The sequence below is a fragment of the Bubalus kerabau genome, chromosome 1 (assembly GCF_029407905.1).
Source record: "Bubalus kerabau isolate K-KA32 ecotype Philippines breed swamp buffalo chromosome 1, PCC_UOA_SB_1v2, whole genome shotgun sequence".
Classification (NCBI taxonomy): Eukaryota; Metazoa; Chordata; class Mammalia; order Artiodactyla; family Bovidae; genus Bubalus; species Bubalus kerabau.
The window spans coordinates 48032056-48053643 of NC_073624.1; the positions used below are offsets into that span (position 1 = coordinate 48032056).

General features: G+C 41.6%; 1 protein-coding gene across 18 annotated transcripts in view; it reads left to right on the forward strand.

Moving 5' to 3' along the window:
- Nucleotides 1-21588, forward strand: part of RBFOX2 (RNA binding fox-1 homolog 2) — a 288451-nt gene that overhangs the window by 48654 nt on the left and 218209 nt on the right. The window contains exons 1-2 of one of the 18 annotated variants that reach the window (XM_055574510.1): nucleotides 10607-10663; nucleotides 12017-12187. The exons of the other annotated variants lie outside the window; for them this stretch is intronic. The gene's annotated coding sequence lies outside the window, so the exon portion shown is untranslated. Of the gene's footprint in view, nucleotides 1-10606; nucleotides 10664-12016; nucleotides 12188-21588 lie in introns of those variants that run through there. 18 annotated transcript variants of the gene reach the window in all.

The following is a 21588-nucleotide window of genomic DNA, read 5'->3' on the forward strand; positions in this document are numbered from 1 at the left end:
CTCACTTCCACTGTATAATCATAAGGGAATTGATTTAGGTCATGCCTGAATGGTCTAGTGGTTTTCCCTACTTTCTTCAATTTAAGTCTGAATTTGGCAATAAGGAGTTCATGGTCTGAGCCACAGTCAGCTCCTGGTCTTGTTTTTGCTGACTGTATAGAGCTTCTCCATCTTTGGCTGCAAAGAATATAATCAATCTGATTTCGGTGTTGACCATCTGGTGATGTCCATGTATAGAGTCTTCTCTTGTGTTGTTGGAAGAGGGTGTTTGTTATGGCCAGTGCATTTTCTTGGCAAAACTCTTATTAGTCTTCGCCCTGCTTCATTCCGTATTCCAAGGCCAAATTTGCCTGTTACTCCAGGTGTTTCTTGACTTCCTACTTTTGCATTCCAGTCCCCTATAATGAAAAGGACATCTTTTTTGGGTGTTAGTTCTAAAAGGTCTTGTGGGTCTTTAAGAACAGCTATAAAGAAGGGCAGCACATTGAGTAGGGGGTGGATGGGAGAAAATGAGAATGTTAAGCTGGGTGACATGGTTTTGCTATTCTTTATATCCTTTACATAATTTATAAATATTCTTCTTGTATCTACTCAGTATTCAGTAAAATATTAAGAAAGCTGGAATGATGGCAGAATTGGTGATGGAGCTGCTATGAGTTTTACCATAAATCAAACTGTAATGTATTTTGGATTAAACAGAACATGTTAGAAATCAAATGGGAATGTATTTTTTGGCACAACAGGAATGTTTGGTTCTTCCTGACTTCAAAAGAGAAAGAGGATGCTAAAGACAATAAGGAATCATAGGGCTTGGCTTTTGCTAGTTACAGTTAGTTATGATAATAGTAGCTCCCAAGGTTAGGATTTACTGAAATTGGAATTGCCTTTTGATTAAAAGAGAATGCTGAAAGGAAATACCTGGGGCCTACCTGGAAAAGCCTGATAATAATAGTATTGAAGTCCTAGTCTAATTCAGGCACTGTGCTGTGCTCCTTGCCATTACATTTTCCTAATCCTTTCATAATCCTGCAAAGTATTTGTTGATACTACGTGTTTTTTTTTTTTATAAATACAGAAATTGAGACAAATTAAATGATAGGTCCAAAGTGACGTACCTAGTGGATGGGATTCTTCCCTAAGACTGAGTGGTGTCAAAACGCGTTCTTTTTTTACTTTGCCATTGCTGATCAGTGTAATTTGAACATTGGTGTTATTCGTTCACTGTTGGTTTACAGATTCACTACAGGTTAGGGACAGAGCTTGATGGTGAGTATGTGGAAACTTTCATAACATTAAAAAAAATATATATATATATTTTACTGAAGTATAGTAGACTTAACAATATTTCAGGTGCACAGTGAGGTGATTCAGTTATACAAACACACATATATTATTTTTGAAATTATTTTCCATCATAGATTATTACACGATACTGACTTTTCATAACATTTTGATGGAGTAATTATGTGAGTATTGAGTCTAATAATTAAAATGGTTGGGCTTTATTTTATATGTCTTCGGTTTTTTTTTTTTTTCATCTTTTCTTTAGTCATAGTTTGTCTTTTTTTAAACAAGCTTTTTGTTTTGTATTGTATTGATTAACAATGTTGTGATAGTTTCAGGTGAACAGTGAATGGACTCAGCCATACACATCCATGTATCCAGTCTCTCCCAAACTCCACTCCCATCCAGGCTGCCACATAACATTGAGCAGAGTTCCTTGTGCTATACAATAGGTCCTTCTTGGTTATCTGCTTTAAATATAGCATAAATATAGCAGTGTGTACGTGTCCTTAATTTCATTGTTTCTGTTAGCTCATTTTATTGCATTATTACAGAAGTACCATTCTGTTGATGGTTTGGGAGTTATGAAAAGAAAAGGGTCACTGTGGCTAGTTTGAGAAGCCTGCACTGTGCCATGCTGCCTGTTGGTGATACTGCATCAGTGGGCAGTTAGCTCCAGCATTTTAGCTGACTTTTGAGTTCTGAGTGGCAGCGGGGAAAGGGTCAATAGAAGGGGAAGAGGCAGGATCGGGGACAGGGTCAATTGAAGGGGTAAAGCAGGAGAGGAAGGTGAGGGTCTAGGGAGACTCTGGGAGAAGGCTCTAGACCTTGCCCTGAAGTAGTAGAAGGTAACTCTCAGGTCTCTGCTAAGATGATGGTGGATCCCGCGCTTCCTGTGGTCAAATGCAGTGTTTGGATTGTGGCCACCTTTCTGTAGAGCCCTTACCTGTTTTTTATTACTGTCGGCAGCAATGCTGGTGTTGTCATAGAGGAGAGCAAATATAGAAAAAGGAATTTATAGATATAAAGCTAACCAAAGGTAGGAATTCAGAAAATCTCAAACCTCCTTCTCTCTTCACAACTACATACTCATACATGAACACTCACCTTGAAGTGTTTTCCCTTTAAGGAAAAGGCTGCCATGTTTTGGCAAGGCCAAGAGTTTTGATTGGCCCCCTCTATGGCTGTTTGCCATGAAGAATCCTGACCGGTCCAGTGTTGTTCGGAGCTGGTCAGGAGTCAGCTGAGCTGCCAAGTTCTCTGCATCCATCTCGAAATGTGTTAGTGTTGAGGGTGTGGGCCAGGGCCATTAGACGCACCTCCTACACAGTTCAGCTTGTTTCAGGAGGAAATGTGACCTTTCTGTTTCTGGAGCCCCGGGTCACAGATTCTTCCTTCTCTCTGAATGCTTTTGAAGTCTTGCCAGTTCAGGGAATGGGGGACATTAACTCACTGTCTGGAGTATGTTTTTAGGGAACTGGCCCAGAATGGGATACCCTCATGAGTGGCCCAGGAAAAGGAATCTACGTCCTTCAGGTTACCTAGGCTATGAGGTTAAGGAAACAAGTATCAGTTTTGTGGGGTTCTTTTTATGAAATGGCAAACTAGGCCCTCTAACTGGACCCTTGTTTGTCCAGTTTTAGTTGTGAGGCAGCATTGTTCTCGTTGACATGAGATGAAGGCCGATGACCCCGCGTGGCACACATCGCTTACCTGTGGTCTACAGTAACTCCTGCCGCTCTGGTTTTGGCCGAGGGCAAGGTTGCGCCCTGTGACAGTTCTGTTGCAGACCTTTCACTTGCGCTACTGGTTTTTAATCCCCGGAACCCAGGCTTGGGTCAAGACTGGGTTCTGGATTGCGTTGGGTGTGACTGTTGAGACAGCTTTCAGTGCCCCTGTGCTGGTGTCAGCGAGGATTGGGGCATGGCTCATATAGGTCAGCCCTTCTCTCTCTGGGTACAAACTACTTATTTAACATTTATTGAACCCTGTGATAAGTTTAGGCAGTTTATAATGCTAGTTTTTCAGTTTCACGGTGAAGTAATTTTGATAATTTTCAGATTTATTAGAACCCTCTTAACATTTGAGCAGAAGGAGGCAGATAAGAGATAAGAGAATGAGGCACGCGGAGGAAGCAGCAGTCGGGGATCTTTCACAATACTGTATAATTAACCCCAGGGTTTATCAAGTCTGGAACTACAATTATGTCCAAACATCTCTGTGTCTCTTCTGTAGATTATAAATTTCCTGAGGAGAGAGCAGTTTCTGATTTTGTTTTGGATTGCCCAGAGAGTCTGGTCTTCTTGGTAGATTCAATAAATATTTGTTGAGATCAATTAAATAAACAGGCAGCTTCTAAACTAAGCACAAAGGACAGAGTGCTAATTCAGTAGTTTGTGAATTTGATTCTCCAGGTCTTCATGCCATACTTCTCCAATCAGGTTGCTGGGCCCAGATGACTAGCCTGGTACTTGACTTTAAACTTTTTATCCTCTGCCTTGGTTATGTTATCACTAAGCAAAGTGAAGACAAGAATGTGGTTTATAGAAGAGTCAGAAGTACATCTAGCTGAGACAGCCCATTCTCCCCCACCACATACCTGTCTAACTCCTTTCCGTCAGACCTGTGTGTGTATGTGCTGAGTTGTGTCCAACTTTTTGCAACCTCATGGACTGTAGCCCCCTTGACTCCTCTGTCCATGGGATTTTCCAGGCAAGAATGCTGGAATGGGTTGCCGTTTCCTCTTCCAGGGGATCTTCCTGATCGAGGAATCAAACTCGCATCTCCTGCATTAGCAGGCAGATTTCTTTACCACTGAGCTACCTGGGAAGCTTTGTATGGCCTTTGGGGACAATTAAAAAAAAATTTACCTTAAAGGTATGATTCCTAGGTAAAGCTGGAGGCTAATTGTATATGTACTCATATTTTTGTTAGGTATGTGGAATTTGAGGGTGTAGTGGTGCTGGACATAATCTTAGAGACTCGAGTTCCTCAACTCCCATGTTTTACTAGTGACAAAATAGAGACCCAGAAAGGTCAACTAGTTCCTAGCCACGAGAATTAGTCGGCCACCAAGACTGTCCTCCAGGTCTGCTATGTCCTAGTTCTGGGCATTTATCACTCTACCAGAGGAGGCCTGTTTTATTTTTATTTTTTAAATTTTTTGGTTAATAGAAAGCATCAGTAAAACCTGACTTTCTGCAGAAACGAATAGTGGCAATTTAGCTTAGGAATGTGAGTACAAAACCTTTTTCCCTTTTGAATGCTATAACTATCCCAAAGTTTCTCTTTCTCTGCTTTTTGCATGATTTAGAAGACAGGACAAAAAGATAAAAGTTTCATCAAATGCATGCTTCATTTAAATGCATAAAGGAAAAAGTAGGCCACTTCGGATTCCCAAAAATAACATTAAAAAAAAATCCCAAAATTGTGTAAAAAGGGATTTTAGTTTCTGTAATTTTCTGGCGGGTTGGGGGGAGGCTCCAGTCGTCTGGGCTGGGGGAGGATGCTGGGTCTCTGAATATATTATGTTCTTATATGCCTGTTTTTGTGGTGACCCCAGAACCGGAGAAATGTTCTCTAAAGGGTGACTTGGGGGGAAGGGATGAGAAAGCTGCAGGCGGGAAAGCTCAGCCTAGTGGTTTTAGAGAGGGTTTTTGTTTTTTTTTTTTAAAGGAAAGGCCTGCTAGGAGCCTGGTCTTAACTGATTCCAGATGGGCCTGCTCCAGTACAAAGGTTTTCAGTGTGTTTGGGATGGGGCAGACCAAGAGGGCCCCCTGAGCACTTCCTGTGCAGCTCGGCAATTGTACTCACCTAATCAGAAACAGCCCTTACCCCGGGGCCTTGCGAGCAGCCATCTCGGGCTGTCTTTGTGCCTCCTTGTGTGAACTACCCTCTTCTCCTGCCCCGTTTATCTCCCCATCCTCGTCTCCTTTCCTCTCTAATCTCTTCTCTGTTTGTTTTCTCCTCTCTAATCTCTTCTCCGAATATATATGGGGACATATATATTCCTTACGGGGTGGGAGCCAGGGGGAGGAGGGGGAGGGGAAAGGAGAGGAAGGAAGAGGAAGGAGGGAGGAGGGTGGAACGGCCAAATTAAAGACAGATGCTGCAAGGCTTTTTTTCTGGACCTGGGAGCTGTTTGCTGGAAGTGGGTATTGGGAACATGAGAACGTGAAGCAGACAGGGAAAACCAAGCCAACTCCATTTTTCAATTTTTTCAATCCCAGCATCCTTTCCAAAGGATTCAGAATAATATGTGGTTTGTTTACGTTATAAACTGAGTATCCCTGGCCCTCTCTGGCTGTGTGCCGCAGGGCGGGTTTGACAGTGACTTTAAACCCCAGTAGAGGCAGAAAGGTGTCTTGTGCCCACGTCTCTGGCAGTGTTGTTGCCACGGGAGGATGCCTCCTTGTGCCCTGACGTAGGCTCGCGTGGGGCCAGCTCCTTAGCTGCTGCAGGGCATCTCAGGCACTCTGCACAAGTGCGAAGAGGAGACGATGCTCGGCTCTAGCTACTGAGTCGTTCTTGTGGGCCTTCCAGACTCCACCTAAGGCTGTGTCAGTCTTTTATGTATAAACTGGATTTCTTCTTTTCGTGCAGATGCCTGTTAAGACTCTTTGCTTCAAATGTGTGCTTGGTGTTTGAATCTCAGTCTTCTGGATCTAGCTGATGATTGCAGAAACTCTGTGGGCTCAGGGGTTCATCTAGGTTCTTGCACTTTCATCCCAGTCTGTTTGGCTGTTATATTCATGTTGCTGCATAAATGTGAATTTATTGCACTTGTAAATTTGTAAAATTCTATGTAGGAATAAAATTCTCAACAACATTGCTTTTCCTGACCTGCCTATAATTTTAGTGTCCCTTTTGTCTTTCTGTAAATGTGATGACCACGTATTTCTCTTGTGCTAAATGTGGGCTATATTGTCAAATGAAAAAGTTCTGTGCTGATTTTAGGTATCAAGGTTGTCTGGGAGATGTAGTTTGGAAATGAAAGTATTTGCATTTCTGGAATATTTTGATGTTATTGGGAATAATGTTTGAAAATGGGATTTCTTAAGATAGGCCGCGTGGTCACCCTTCTGGTCAGCGAGTCTTAGCAATATAGCATTGAAACTAATGAATTTTTGTTGTTGTTTAGTTGCTAAGTTGTGTCCGACTCTTTGCGACCCCAGAGATGGTAGCCCACCAGGTTTCTCTGTCCATGGGGTTCTCCAGACAAGGGTACTGTAGTGGGTTGCCATTTCGTTCTCCAGGGAATCTTTGCCACCCAGGTCTCCTGCGTTGACAGGCGAGTTCTTCACCACTGAGCCACCAGGGAAGCCCCACATTTAATATGAAGTGGCCTTAATTTCATTTGCAGATGGGGAGATCACACTTGCCCAGTGTCACAAAGCTAGTGTCAGCCCATTTTGGGTCCAAAGGTGGTATATATTCTTCCATTCTGAGTTGCATATGAGGCCTACGCTCTTCTCAGAAATTCTTTTCTAAGGGGAATATAGTGATTGACATTTTTTTAAAGATCATTTTTAAACTTATTTTTATTATCATCCTCTTCTTTTTTTAGGCATGCTAATTAACTTCATGCCTTTGATGTAAAGCTGACACTGGAGAGAGGAAGGAGGTGAACCAGTTGTTTACTATTCATAGAGAGACTTTGAGTCTTAAAAAGCTGCTTTTTTTTTTAATTGGAATTTTTATGAGGGTATTATAGATTCACACGCAGTTGTATGAAAGCTGCTTCTGAAATGGTGAGAAGGCAGAGGTTCTGATTTAGAGGTAGATAGATGCCTTTCCTGGTCTTCTGAGGCAGAGTGGAGGAAGACTAGATAGAGGGCCCTTGGGCCCTCTGCTCACCTTGGTGGCTGTCCACTCTGGTTTGCGCACGTGTCAAATACTAGATATGGTCTAGCATGAGAAGCACCCAGTTTCAGTCCTTGGTTCAAGCAGGCCATACCATGAAGCCTTGCTGTTGTGTTTGGGCACAGACAGGACTCAGAATGGAGGGCTAGACTGCGGGGGCAGGGGTGTTGGAGTCATCATAGACCTTGGGAGCAGTGAGTTGGAACTGAGGGGTGAATCAACCAGGCATGTTTGGTTGGGATCACTGGGATGACTTCTTTCATTGTTTTCCTCTTAGCTTAGATGTCATCTTCCTAAGGAGGCCTTCTTTAACCTAAAGTACATCTACCACCTTTTTTTTTTTTTAGACATTTATTGTAATTTGTAACTAAATATTTGTTTACTTGGCTAAAATATTTTCCCCCAATTTGGCTATACTTATGAAGGCAAGGACTGTGCCCTTTTTTTATACTGTATACATGGAAACTAGGCTAGTAGGTGTACATATCATAAAAGTTTATTGAATGAATAAATACCATGGGAAATTTAGTTCCTGCTGAAAAGCTTAATTCTTCAGTTCAGTTCAGTTCAGTTCAGTCGCTCAGTCGTGTCCGACTCTTTGCGACCCCATGAATCGCAGCACGCCAGGCCTCCCTGTCCATCACCAACTCACGGAGTTCACCCAGACTCACGTCCATCGAGTCAGTGATGCCATCCAGCCATCTCATCCACTGTCATCCCCTTCTCCTCCTGCCCCCAATCCCTCCCAGCATCAGAGTCTTTTCCAATGAGTCAACTCTTCTCATGAGGTGGCCAAAATACTGGAGTTTCAGCTTTAGCATCATTCCTTCCAAAGAAATCCCAGAGCTGATCTCCTTCAGAATGGACTGGTTGGATCTCCTTGCAGTGCAAGGGACTCTCAAGAGTCTTCTCCAACACCACAGTTCAAAAGCATCAATTCTTCGGTGCTTAGCTTTCTTCACAGTTCAACTCTCACATCCATACATGACCACAGGAAAAACCATAGCCTTGACTAGACGGACCTTTGTTGGCAAAGTAACGTCTCTGCTTTTGAATATGCTATCTAGGTTGGTCATAACTTTTCTTCCAAGGAGTAAGCGTCTTTTAATTTCATGGCTGCAGTCACCATCTGCAGTGATTTTGGAGCCCAAAAAAATAAAGTCTGACACTGTTTCCACTGTTTTTGCCCATCTATTTCCCATGAAGTGATGGGACCGGATGCCATGATCTTCGTTTTCTGAATGTTGAGTTTTAAGCCAACTTTTTCACTCTCCTCTTTCACCTTCATCAAGAGGCTTTTTAGTTCCTCTTCACTTTCTGCCATAAGGGTGGTGTCATCTGCATATCTGAGGTTATTGATATTTCTCCTGGCAATCTTGATTCCAGCTTGTGCTTCTTCCAGCCCAGCATTTCTCATGATGTACTCTGCGTATAAGTTAAATAAGCAGGGTGACAATATACAGCCTTGACGTACTCCTTTTCCTATTTGGAACCAGTCTGTTGTTCCATGTCCAGTTCTAACCTGGACATGCATACAGATTTCTCAAGAGGCAGGTCAGGTGGTCTGGTATTCCCATCTCTTTCAGAATTTTCCACAGTTTATTGTGATCCACACAGTCAAAGGCTTTGGCATAGTCAAGAAAGCAGAAATAGATGTTTTTCTGGAACTCTCTTGCTTTTTCCATGATCCAGTGGATGTTGGCAATTTGATCTCTGGTTCCTCTGCCTTTTCTAAAACTAGCTTGAACATCTGGAAGTTCATGGTTCACATATTGCTGAAGCCTGGCTTGGAGAATTTTGAACATTACTTTACTAGCCTGTGAGATGAGTGTAATTGTGCGGTAGTTTGAGCATTCTTTGGCATTGCCTTTCTTTGAGATTGGAATGAAAACTGACCTTTTCCAGTCCTGTGGCCACTGCTGAGTTTTCCAAATGTGCTGGCATATTGAGTGCAGCACTTTCACAGCATCATCTTCCAGGATTTGAAATAGCTCAACTGAAATTTCATCACCTCTACTAGCTTTGTTTGTAGTGATGCTTTCTAAGGCCCACTTGACTTCACATTCCAGGATGTCTGGCTCTAGGTGAGTAATCACACCATCGTGATTATCTGGGTTGTAAAGATCTTTTGTGTACAGTTCTTCTGTGTATTCTTGCCACCTCTTCTTACTATCTTCTGCTTCTGTTAGGTCCATACCATTTCTGTCCTTTATCGAGCCCATGTTTGCATGAAATGTTCCCTTGGTATCTCTAGTTTTCTTGAAGAGATCTCTAGTCTTTCCCATTCTGTTGTTTTCCTCTATTTCTTTGCATTGATCACTGAGGAAGGCTTTCTTATCTCTTCTTGCTATTCTTTGGAACTCTGCTTTCAGATGCTTGTATCTTTCCTTTTCTCCTTTGCTTTTCACTTCTCTTCTTTTCATAGCTATTTGTAAGGCCTCCTGAGACAGCCATTTTGCTTTTTTGCGTTTCTTTTCCATGGGGATGGTCTTGATCCCTGTCTCCTGTATAATGTCACGAACCTCCGTCCATAGTTTATCAGGCACTCTATCTATCAGATCTAGTCCCTTAAATCTATCTCTCACTTCCACTGTACAATCATAAGGGATTTGATTTAGGTCATACCTGAATGGTCTAGTGGTTTTCCCTACTTTCTTCAATTTAAGTCTGAATTTGGCAATAAGGAGTTCATGATCTGAGCCACAGTCAGCTCCTGGTCTTGTTTTTGTTGACTGTATAGAGCTTCTCCATCTTTAGTTGCCTTTTATTTTGCCTATTATTTTAGGTCAGAGTAAAGACTTGAAAACTTTCTGGACAAAAGAGTTTTAATCCCTTAGTGTTATTTTTTTCTTGTCATAAATTAGTAAACCACCTTATCTTGTGGTCATCACTTAAGTTCTGCTAATGGATTCTTGCATCATTTCAGAAAATATGTTTAAGGCTTAGAATCCCAGGCCATGAAGCATTTGGTCCAGCTTGACCTCTAAAATTAGTAGACTTCTTCATTTCTTTCCTGTTCTACATGTTCTCCCAAGTATTGGAGTAGCATAATTCTATTTTAATGCTTGTTATAAAAGAGAATAAAGAAAACTGGATGACTCTGGTTTAAAAACTCGCTGTTCATCTAACTTGGTTTACTGGCTCTTTAACTTCTTATCCTGGAATTGACCTTCCGTAAATTTATCTTTATGAAGGGGTCACGCTTGGCTTTTCCTTTTTAAGTGATCTTTGTCCCCAAGTCCAGGAAGAAAAGGTTAAGTAATAGTGGGCAAGAAAATTAGAAAACAATATAGGAAAAAAGTGTAGAGTTATGTGGGGGTGTGAGTGTGTATGTGTGGGTGTGTGTGTGCTCAGCTGTGTTTAACTTTTGCGACCCCATGGACTGTAGCCCACCAGGCTCCTCTGTCCATGAAATTTTCCCGGCAAAAATACTTGAGTGGGTTGCCATTTCTTACTCCAGGTGATCTCTCCAACTGAAGCATCAAACTGGAGTCTCCTGCATTTCCTTCATTGACAGGTGAGTTCTTTACCACTTCGCCACCTGGGAAGCCTGTGTTTGTATATTCATATATATTTATTTTCCCCTTCTGCCACATTCTTCTGTAACTAGAATGATATTTTTTTTTTTATTCTGGAAAAGATTGCATGATTTCTGGATTCAGCTATTTCTTTTAGGTGGTAGAGCTATAAAATACTGAAACTGTAGCTGTTAACCTTGTTAGAGTTATTAGAGAGTCCCTTGGACTGCAAGGAGATCAAATCAGTCCATCCTAAAGAAAATCAGTCTTGAATATTCATTGGAAAGACTGATGCCAAAGCTGAAACTCCAGTACTTTGGATCAGATCAGATCAGTCGCTCAGTCGTGTCCGACTCTTTGCAACCCCATGAATCGTAGCACGCCAGGCCTCCCTGTCTATCACCAACTCCCGGAGTTCACTGAGATTCACATCCATCGAGTCAGTGATGCCATCCAGCCATCTCATTCTCTGTCGTCCCCTTCTCCTCCTGCCCCCAATCCCTCCCAGCATCAGAGTCTTTTCCAATGAGTCAACTCTTCTCATGAGGTGGCCAGAGTACTGGAGTTTCAGCTTTAGCATCATTCCTTCCAAAGAAATCCCAGGGCTGATCTCCTTCAGAATGGACTGGTTGGATCTCCTTGCAGTCCAAGGGACTCTCAAGAGTCTTCTCCAACACCACAGTTCAAAAGCATCAATTCTTTGGCGCTCAGCCTTCTTCACAGTCCAACTCTCACATCCATACATGATCACAGGAAAAACTATAGCCTTGACTAGACGAAGCTTTGTTGGCAAAGTAATGTCTCTGCTTTTGAATATGCTATGTAGGTTGGTCATAACTTTCCTTCCAAGGAGTACTTTGGATATCTGATACAAATAACTGACTCCTTAGAAAAGACCCTTATGCTGGGAAAGATTGAAGGCAGGAGGAGAAGAGGATGATAAAAGATGAGATGGTTGGATGGCATCAGCAGCTCGGTGGACATGAGTTTGAGCAAGTTCTGGGAGTTGGTGATGGACAGGGAAGCTTGCAGTCCATGGGGTTGCAAAGAGTCGGACATGGCTGAGCAACTGAACTGAATCTTACTAGGGCATTTGGTCTACACTTTTGAAAGTTGGTAAATGGTATGGTTTTTAGATGTGTGCATTGAAGCAGTAGAGCTTCCTGGGTAGCTCAGCTGGCAGAGAATCTGCCTATAATGCAGGAGACCCCTGTTCGATTCCTGGGTGAGGCAGTTTCCCTGGAAAACAATTTCCCCTGGAAACTACCCACTCTAATATTCATGGGTTTCCCTGGTGGCTCAGATGGTGAACAATCTGCCTGCAATGTGAGAGACCTGGGTTTGATCCCTAGGTTGAGAAGATCCCCTGGAGGAGGGCATGGCAACCCACTTCATTATTCTTGTGTGGAGAATCCCTGTGAACAGAGGAGCCTGGCGGGCTACAGTCCATGCGGTCTCAAAGAGTTGGACACGACTGAGTGACTAAGCACAGCACAGCACATTGAAGCAGTAGCCGTAATCAAGTAATTCTTTGTCTTTCTGTTCCTTCTTGTTGTTCATTTGCTAAGTTGTGTCCAACTCTTTGCAACCCCATGGACTGCAGCATGCAGGCTTCCCTGGCCTTCACTCTCTCCCAGAGTTTGCTTAAATTCATGTCCTTTGAGTCGGTGATGCTATCTAACCATCTCATCCTCTGCCGCCCTCTTCTCTCTTCAGTCTTTCCCAGCATCAGGATCTTTTTCAACGAGTTGTCTCTTTGCATTATGTGATCAAGTATTGGAGCTTCAGCATCAGTCCTTCCAGTGAATATTCAGAGTTGATTTCCTTTAGGGTTTTGAGTGGTTTGATCTCCTTCGCGTCCAAGGGACTCTCAAGAGTCTTCTCCAGCACCACAGTTCACTGTTCCTTAGTGAAGTAGGAACATGCTTGGAAAGTTGCAGGTGGTGGAGGAGTGTTATTTTCGAGCTCTGACATCAATTCAGTTTAGTCATTCAGTTGTGTCCGATTCTTTGCGACCCTATGGACTGCAGCACACCAGGCTTCCCTGTCCATCACCAACTCCCGGAACTTGCTCAAACTCACGTCCATTGAGTCAGTGATGCCATCCAACCATCTCACCCTCTGTCATGCCCTTCTCTTCCTGCCTTCAGTCTTTCCCAGCATCAGGGTCTTTTCCAAGGAGTCAGTTCTTCGCATCAGGTGGAGATTGGAGTTTCAACTTCAGTATCTGTCCTTCCTCACAATTAATATTTAAGTGTTATGCTGCCAGCTAAGGTTAATATTCAGTTCTGAGCTACCAGGACATGCTGCAGTCTGTGGGGTCACAAAGAGTCGGACACGACTTAATGACTGAACAACAGCAAAGGTTAATATTCATTTAGGTCAGGACTCACCTCTTATATATTGCTTTTATCTCTTGTAGCACCTAACACAGTCCTGGGCACGTAAGAGGTGCTCAGTAAATTTAATTTAGTGTGACCTGTGTAACTCACAGATTGTTTGAGTTGATCTATGTTTTAGAGGAAAACTTCAGTTGTGCACTTTATATATATACATGGTGCACTTTATATATATATAAATTTTTTAAATATGCATTTAAAATGCTACTTTATTGAAGTTTGTGGAGAAAATCTATGAGAATGTCTTCATGATATTCTTTACTTGAACCAGGACATGAATAATAACTGTAAAGGAAAAAATGATAGATTGACTACATTAGAATTCAGTTCGGTTCAGTTCAGTCGCTCAGTTGTGTCTGACTCTTTGTGACCCCATGGACTGCAGCACGCCAGGCTTCCCTGTCCATCACCAGCTCCCGGAGCTTATTCAAACTCATGTCCATTGAATCGGTTAGCACTATCTTTTCATTAAAATGCACCATTAAGAAAATAAAAAGGCATACCACAGAGTAGGAAAAGATATTTGCAGTATAGGTGTCTGGCTCAGATCCACAACATATAAATAACTTCTACAAATCAATATATAAAAGAGGTCCTATAAATCGATCTTTGAACAGGCCAGGAAAAAAAAAACAAAAAACAAAAAACATAGGTATGTAGGTAGGTACTTCACAAAAGATGATATCCAAATGCCCCTGAAGTGGTTATCATCAAACTAACCTTCAGGATAAAGCAAATAACCACAGTGAGATGCCGCTACTGACTGAAAGGAAAAAGACAGATGTTACCAGGTGTTAATTCGGTTGTTCGGCATCAGGAGCCCTCACGCACTGCTGGTGAGGATGTTTGTTGGAACAACTTTGGAAAATAGGCAGTTGGAAATATCTACCAAAACTAAACGTAAGTGTGCCCGGTGATCAGCAATTCCACTCTAGATATACGCAACAGAAATGTGTGCAGATGTGCACCAAACAACATGTACAAGGATATACATAGCAGTGTTTTTAGTAATAGCCCCAAACTAGAAATAACACAGTTGCCTTTCAACAGTACTAAAATATTTTTCAGTAAGTTAAAATTATATTTATAAAACAGAATACTTGACAGTATTGACAATGAATGAACTGTTGCTCTGTTCAACAGATGAAACGGTTTCACAAATATGATGTGGAGTGTAAGAAGCCAGCCCCAAAGTACATAATGTATGATTTCATTTATATGAAGGTTAAAAACAGGCAGATTTAATCTGTGGTGTTACAGTCATTCCTGTGAGCTGGTAGAAGTGACTTTGCCAATGCCCTGGATGGGTTTCCAGGGTGCTGATCAGCTCAGTTCAGTCCAGTTGAGTTGCTCAGTTGTGTCTGACTCTTTGCTACCCCATGGACTGAGGCACGCCAGGCCTCCCTGTCCATCACCAACTCCTGGAGTTTACTCAAAACTCATGTCCATTGAGTAAGTGATGCCATCCAACCATCTCATCCTCTGTCATCCCCTTCTCCTCCTGTCTTCAATCTTTCTCAGCATCAGGGTCTTTTCAGATGAGTCAGTTCTTCACATCTGGTGGCCAGAGTATTGGAGTTTCAGCTTCAAAAGCAGTCCATCCAATGAATATTCAGGACTGATTTCCTTTAGAATGGACTGGTTGGATCTCCTTGCAGTCCAAGGGACTCTCAAGAGTCTTCTCCAACACCACAGCTCAAAAGCATCAATTCTTCGGCGCTCAGCTTTCTTTACAGTCCAACTCTCGCATCCATACATGACTACTGGAAAAACCATAGCTTTGACAAGACGGACCTTTGTTGACAAAGTAATGTCTCTGCTTTCTAATATGCTGTCTAGGTTGGTCATCACTTTTCTTCCAAGGAGTAAGCATCTTTTAATTTCATGGCTGCAGTCACCATCTGCAGTGATTTTGGAGCCCCCCAAAATAAAGTCTGTCACTGTTTCCACTGTTTCCCCATCTGTTTGCCATGAAGTGATGGGACCAGATGCCATGATCTTAGTTTTCTGAATGTTGAACTTTAAGCCAGTTTTTTACTCTCTTCTTTCACTTTCATCAAGAAGCTCTTTAGTTCTTTGCTTTCTGCCATAAGGGTGGTGTCATCTGCATATCTGAGATTCTTGATATTTCTCCTGGCAATCTTGATTCCAGCTTGTGCTTCTTCCAGCCCAGCGTTTCTCATGATGTACTCTGCAAATAAGTTAAATAAGCAGGGTGACAATATATAGCCTTGACGTACTCCTTTTCCTATTTGGAACCAGTCTGTTGTTCCATGTCCTATTCTAACTGTTGCTTCCTGACCTGCATACAGGTTTCTCAAGAGGCAGGTCAGGTGGTCTGGTATTCCCATCTCTTGAAGAATTTTCCACAGTTTGTTTTAGTCCACACAGTCAAAGGCTTTCGCATAGTCAGTGAAGTAGAAGTAGATGTTTTTCTGGAACTCGCTTGCTTTTTCGATGATGCAGTGGATGTTGGCAATTTGATCTCTGGTTCCTCTGCCTTTTCTAAAACTAGCTTGAACATCTGGAAATTCACAGTTCATGTACTGTTGAAGCCTGGCTTGGAGAATTTTGAGCATTACTTTACTAGCGTGTGAGATGAGTGCAATTGTGTGGTAGTTTGAGCATTCTTTGGCATTGCCTTTCTTTGGGATTGGAATGAAAACTGACCTTTTGCAGTCCTGTGGCCACTGCTGAGTTTTCCAAATTTGCTGGCGTATTGAGTGCAGCACTTTCACAGCGTCATCTTTCAGGATTTGAAATAGCTCAACTGGAATTCCATCACCTCTGCTAGCTATGCTTCCTAAGGCTCTACTTGACTTCGCATTCCAGAATGTCTGGCTCTAGGTGAGTGATCACACCATCGTGATTATCTGGGTCATAAAGATCTTTTTTGTACAGTTCTTCTGTGTATTCTTGCCACCTCTTCTTACTATCTTCTGCTTCTGTTAGGTCCATACCATTTCTGTCTTTTATCGAGCCCATGTTTGCATGAAATGTTCCCTTGGTATCTCTAATTTTCTTGAAGAGATCTGTAGTCTTTCCCATTCTGTTGTTTTCCTCTATTTCTTTGCTGTATTTCTTCCTGATCACTGAGGAAGGCTTTGTTGTCTCTCCTTGCTATTCTTTGGAACTCTACATTCAAATGGGTATATCTTTCCTTTTCTCCTTTGCTTTTCACTTCTCTTCTTTTCACAGCTATTTGTAAGGCCTCCTGAGACAGCCATTTTGCTTTTTTGCATTTCTTTTCCATGGGGATGGTCTTGATCCCTGTCTACTGTACAATGTCACCAACCTCCGTCCATAGTTCATCAGGCACTCTGTCTATCAGATCTAATCCCTTGAATCTATTTCTCACTTCCACTGTATAATTGTAAGGGATTTGATTTAGGTTATACCTGAATGGTCTAGTAATTTTCCCTACTTTCTTCAATTTAAGTCTGAATTTGGCAATAAGGAGTTCATGATCTGAGCCACAATTAGCTCCCAGTCTTGTTTTTGCTGATTGTATAGACTGTATAGACTGTATCAGGGTGCTGACAGTGTTCTTTTTTTTTTAAACCTAGAAACTTGTTTACATGGGTGGGTTCACTTCGTGGAAATTCACTGAGTTGTATACTTCTGATTTTTTTCCCATTTCTGTATATATAGTCACTTCAGTAAAAAGTTTGCTTAAAAATTAGATTCCACTTTTGACCTGTGATTGTTTTAGCCTGTAGACGGCTTTTTCTCTCTCATACATTGTTGTTGTTATTCAGTTGCTAAGTTGTGTAAACTCTTTGCAACCCCATGGACTGCAACACACCAGGCTTCCCTGTCCTTCACCGTCTCCCTGAATTTGCTCAAACTCATGTCCATTGAGTTGGTGATGCCATCCAACCATCTCGTTCTCTGTTGTCAACCCTTTTCCTCTTGCCTTCAGTCTTTCTCAGCATTAGGGTCTCTCATACATACACTACTCCTTTGCCTGTCAAAATTGGCAAGTTGTGTGTACATTCAGTCGCTCAGTTGTACCCAACTCTTAGAACCCCATGGACTGTAGCCCACCAGGCTCCTCTGTCCATGGGATTTTCCAGGCAAGAGTACTGGAGTGCTTTGCCATTCCCTCTTCCAAGGGATCTTCTCGACCTAGGGATTGAACCCATGTCTCTTGAGTCTCCTGCATTGGCAGGTGGATTCTTTACCACTGTGCCACCTGGGATGCTTAGGTTGTGGCTACCCACATGCATTTATGTGTTTATGTATTAGAGATGTTGTATGGACATGAAGATGCTTCTTTTATTAATGTAAATATGCTTGTCAAATAGTCAACCCACCAAGTTTCAAATGATGAACCACCTCCGCTGATCACTGTTTAAACCAGTTCTCTGAGAGGAATAAGTAAACTTTCACTCTGCCTCACAGAACAGCAAATTGGGAATTTGCTCTACAAATAGAAGAACCTCTTCATGAAATGTTCTCAGTCACTAAAAGCTTCATTTTCAGAAGAATTCACCTCCTTTTAACTTTTATTCTTTTTAAAAAATTAAGATGTAATTGAAATATAACACTGAAATATGTATATATAGCAAATGATCACTATAATATGGCTAGTTAACATACATCACCACATAAAATTGTTTTCTTCTGATAAGAATTTTTGAGATCTGTACTCTCTTAACAACTTTCAGATATATAAGTATTATTGACTGTAGTCATCATACTGTTTACATCCCCATTTCTTACTTATTTTATAACTGGAAGTTTGTATCTTTTGACCAACTTCACCCATCTCTCACCCCAACCACCAGTCTATTCTCTGTTAGGATATTTTTTTGTTTTGTTTGTTTAAGATTGCTCATATAAGTGAGATCTTAGAATGTTCATCTTTCTCTGTGTGAATTTTTTCACTTATCCTCATGCCCTCAAGATTCATCTTTGTTGTTGCAGACATCAAGATTTCCTTCTTTTTATAGCTGAATAATATTCTATTGTGTATATTTATACACCACATTTTCTTCATTCATTCGCCCATCAGTGGATACTTGAGTTGTCTCCATGTCTTGGCTTTTGTAAATAATGCTGCAGTGAACTTGGGCATGTGGACCTTTTAGAATTAGTGCAGTGCTTTTGTTTCTTTCGGATAAATACCCAGACATGGAGTTACTGGATCATATGGTAGTCCTATTTTTAATTGTTTGAGGAACCTCCATACTGTTTTCCATAGTGTGTGCAACAGTTAACATTCCCACCAGCAGTGCACAAAGGGTCCCTTATCTCCACATCTTTGCCAACACTTGTAATTTCTTATCTTTCTGATAATAGCCATCTTAGCAGGTGTGAGATGATACTTCATTGAGGTTTTGACTTGCATTTCCCTGATGATCTGTGAATGCTGAGTAGCTTTTCGTGTACCTGTTGGCCATCTGTAGGTTTTCGTTGGAAAAATGTCTATTTAGATCCCCTTCTTATTTTATAATTAGATTGTTTGTTGTTTTGCTATTGAGTTTTATGGGTTCTTTATATATTTTGGATATTAACCCCACCTGATACGGTTCTCTATATATTTTTGTTATTAACCTCATCTGATATTATATATTGTCAGATTCATGATTTGCAAATCTCTTCTATACAGTAGGTTGCCTTTTCATTGGTTGGTGGTTTCTTTTGCTGTGGAGAGGCGTTTTTTTGACCTTTATCATGGCAACTAAAAAGATAGGAACTCTTCACATGATATTAAAAAAATTTCCCTCCTTTACTCTGGAAGTTAACTCAAAATAAGGCAGTTTAGGAAAACCTAACCTGGTTGAGGTAGAAAATCCTGTTGCATTGACCTCTCCCAACAGGTCATCTCTTTCAGCTCTGTCTGGTCTTAGTTAAATACTTGAAAGTCCTCCTAAGTTTGCCATCTTGTTTTCTGACCATACCATCATAAAAATTCATTCTCTCTCCCTGGAACGCCCTTACCTGTCTCAGGGAACTCCTGAAATTCCTTTCCCATGATGCTTGCTAAAGGCCCCATGTCTCTCGTGTTCTCTCACTTTACCGTATATATTCGTCTCTGCCTTGTCACATACCACACATAACTGTTTATTTGTCTTCCAGTACTAGCCTTTCGAGATTTATCAGTTGACCTGTGGTAGAGGTTCAATAACTATTTAAAGGATGAATGATTGGGCATATTTTCTGAAAGACAATAGCTGTTTTCTGCAGATTAGAAGTGCTAAAGATGAAACTCCAGTACTTTGGCCACCTCATGCGAAGAGTTGACTCATTGGAAAAGACCCTGATGCTGGGAGGGATTGGGGGCAGGAGGAGAAGGGGACAGCAGAGGATGAGATGGCTGGATGGCATCAGTGACTCGATGGACGTGAGTCTGAGTGAACTCTGGGAGTTGGTGATGGACAGGGAGGCCTGGTGTGCTGCAGTTCATGGGGTCGCAAAGAGTCTGACATGACTGAGCAACTGAACTGAACTGAACTGATAATATTTGATATTGTTAGATACATTTTAACTTTTTTCAGAAGTAGTGATACTTTGTGTTAATTTTTCAGTAAACCCAGGAGTGTGTATTTACAGCAGAGGGCATATTGTGACAGGAGGAGAGAGTGATGCTGACTGGTTCACGTGGGTATCAGACATGTAACCTTGGCCTCTTTAGCATTGTCCTCTAACAGCTGATACAGTTTTAGTGGAATCCCTGGAGAAACACCTTGAAATGTTCTGGTTCTATATGCAGAATTTAGAAATCATAAATCTAACGTATAGATCTTGACTGCACAGGGTTTACAGATTAAAACCAGCAGATGAGACTGTGTCGGCATCAGGATGTTATAATTGGGCCAGTAGAGGCATTGCTGCTGCTGCTAAGTCGCTTCAGTCGTGTCCGACTCTGTGCGACCCCATGGACTGCAGCCTGTCAGGTTCCTCCGTCCATGGGATTTTCCAGGCAAGAGTACTGGAGTGGGTTGCCATTGCCTTCTCCTGAGTAGAGGCATTAGCCAGTGATAATTTTGTTCATCTCGAATATTATAAAGTTAAATTCCAGAATATGTTATCTGAAGTTTTATCATTTCACTTCAGTATGTAATTTCTCAAGCTAATTTTAATTTTAAAAGATGTGAGTAGAATCGTTGCCATTTGTCGAGAAGTTTAGACTAATAGGATTAGATTAAGAAATGAATAAGTATGGAGTGCCTGCTCAGGGTTTAAAACTGTTCAGTTCAGTTCAGTTCACTCACTCAGTCGTGTCCGACTCTTTGCGACCCCATGTATTGCAGCATGCCAGGCCTCCCTGTCCATCATCAACTCCCAGAGTTCACTCAAACTCATGTCCATCCAGTCGGTGATGCCATCCAGCCATCTCATCCTCTGTCGTCCCCTTTTCCTCCTGCCCCCAATCCTTCCCAGCATCAGAGTCTTTTCCAGTGAGTCACCTCTTCTCATGAGATGGCCAAAGTACTGGAGTTTCAGCTTTAGCATCATTCCTTCCAAAGAACACCCAGGACTGATCTCCTTTAGGATGGACTGGTTGGATCTCTTTGCAGTCCAAGGGACTCTCAAGAGTCTTCTCCAACACCACAGTTCAAAAGCATCAATTCTTCAGTGCTCAGCTTTCTTCACAGTCCAACTCTCACATCCATACTTGACTACTGGAAAAACCATAGCCTTGACTAAACGGACCTTTGTTGGCAAAGTAATGTCTCTGCTTTTGAATATGCTGTCTAGGTTGGTCGTAACTTTCCTTCCAAGGAGTAAGTGTCTTTTAATTTCATGGCTGCAATCACTATCTGCAGTGATTCTGAAGCCCAGAAAAATAAAGTCAGCCACTGTTTCCACTGTTTACCCATCTATTTGCCATGAAGTCATGGGACCAGACGCCATGATCTTCGTTTTCTGAATGTTGAGCTTTAAGCCAACTTTTTCACTCTACTCTTTCACTTTCATCAAGAGGCTCTTTAGTTCCTCTTCACTTTCTGCCATAAGGGTGGTGTCATCTGCATATCTGAGATTATGGATAGTTCTCCCAGCAATCTTGATTCCGGCTTGTGCTTCTTCCAGCCCAGCGTTTCTCATGATGTATTCTGCATATAAGTTAAATAAGCAGGGTGACAATATACAGCCTTGACGTACTCCTTTTCGTATTTGGAACCAGTCTGTTGTTAGTGTTACCTAAAAAGTGTGACTTTGACCTTGATGTTAAGCAGCCTGTATTTTATTGATGATATAAGAAAACATAGATACATAGTGTTTTCTGACTGTTTGTTTCCACCCCCAGCTGTCTATAAATGGGAGGCCAAGCAGAAAAGACACAGGTTGTGAGTTCAAACAGATCCAGGTTAGAATATTGGCTTTTAAAAAAATTAAATAACAAGTTATATGATTGTGGTCACATTGACATCTCTGGAATTGTTGTTTCTGTGTGTGCTCAGAGAGGTAAGAATATATGCAACTTGTAGTTTTTTATTTATTTTTGAGAGTTAATAACAGTCCATATAGAACCTCTGGCATATGATAAGTGCACTTTAATGGGTGTTTGAATGAAA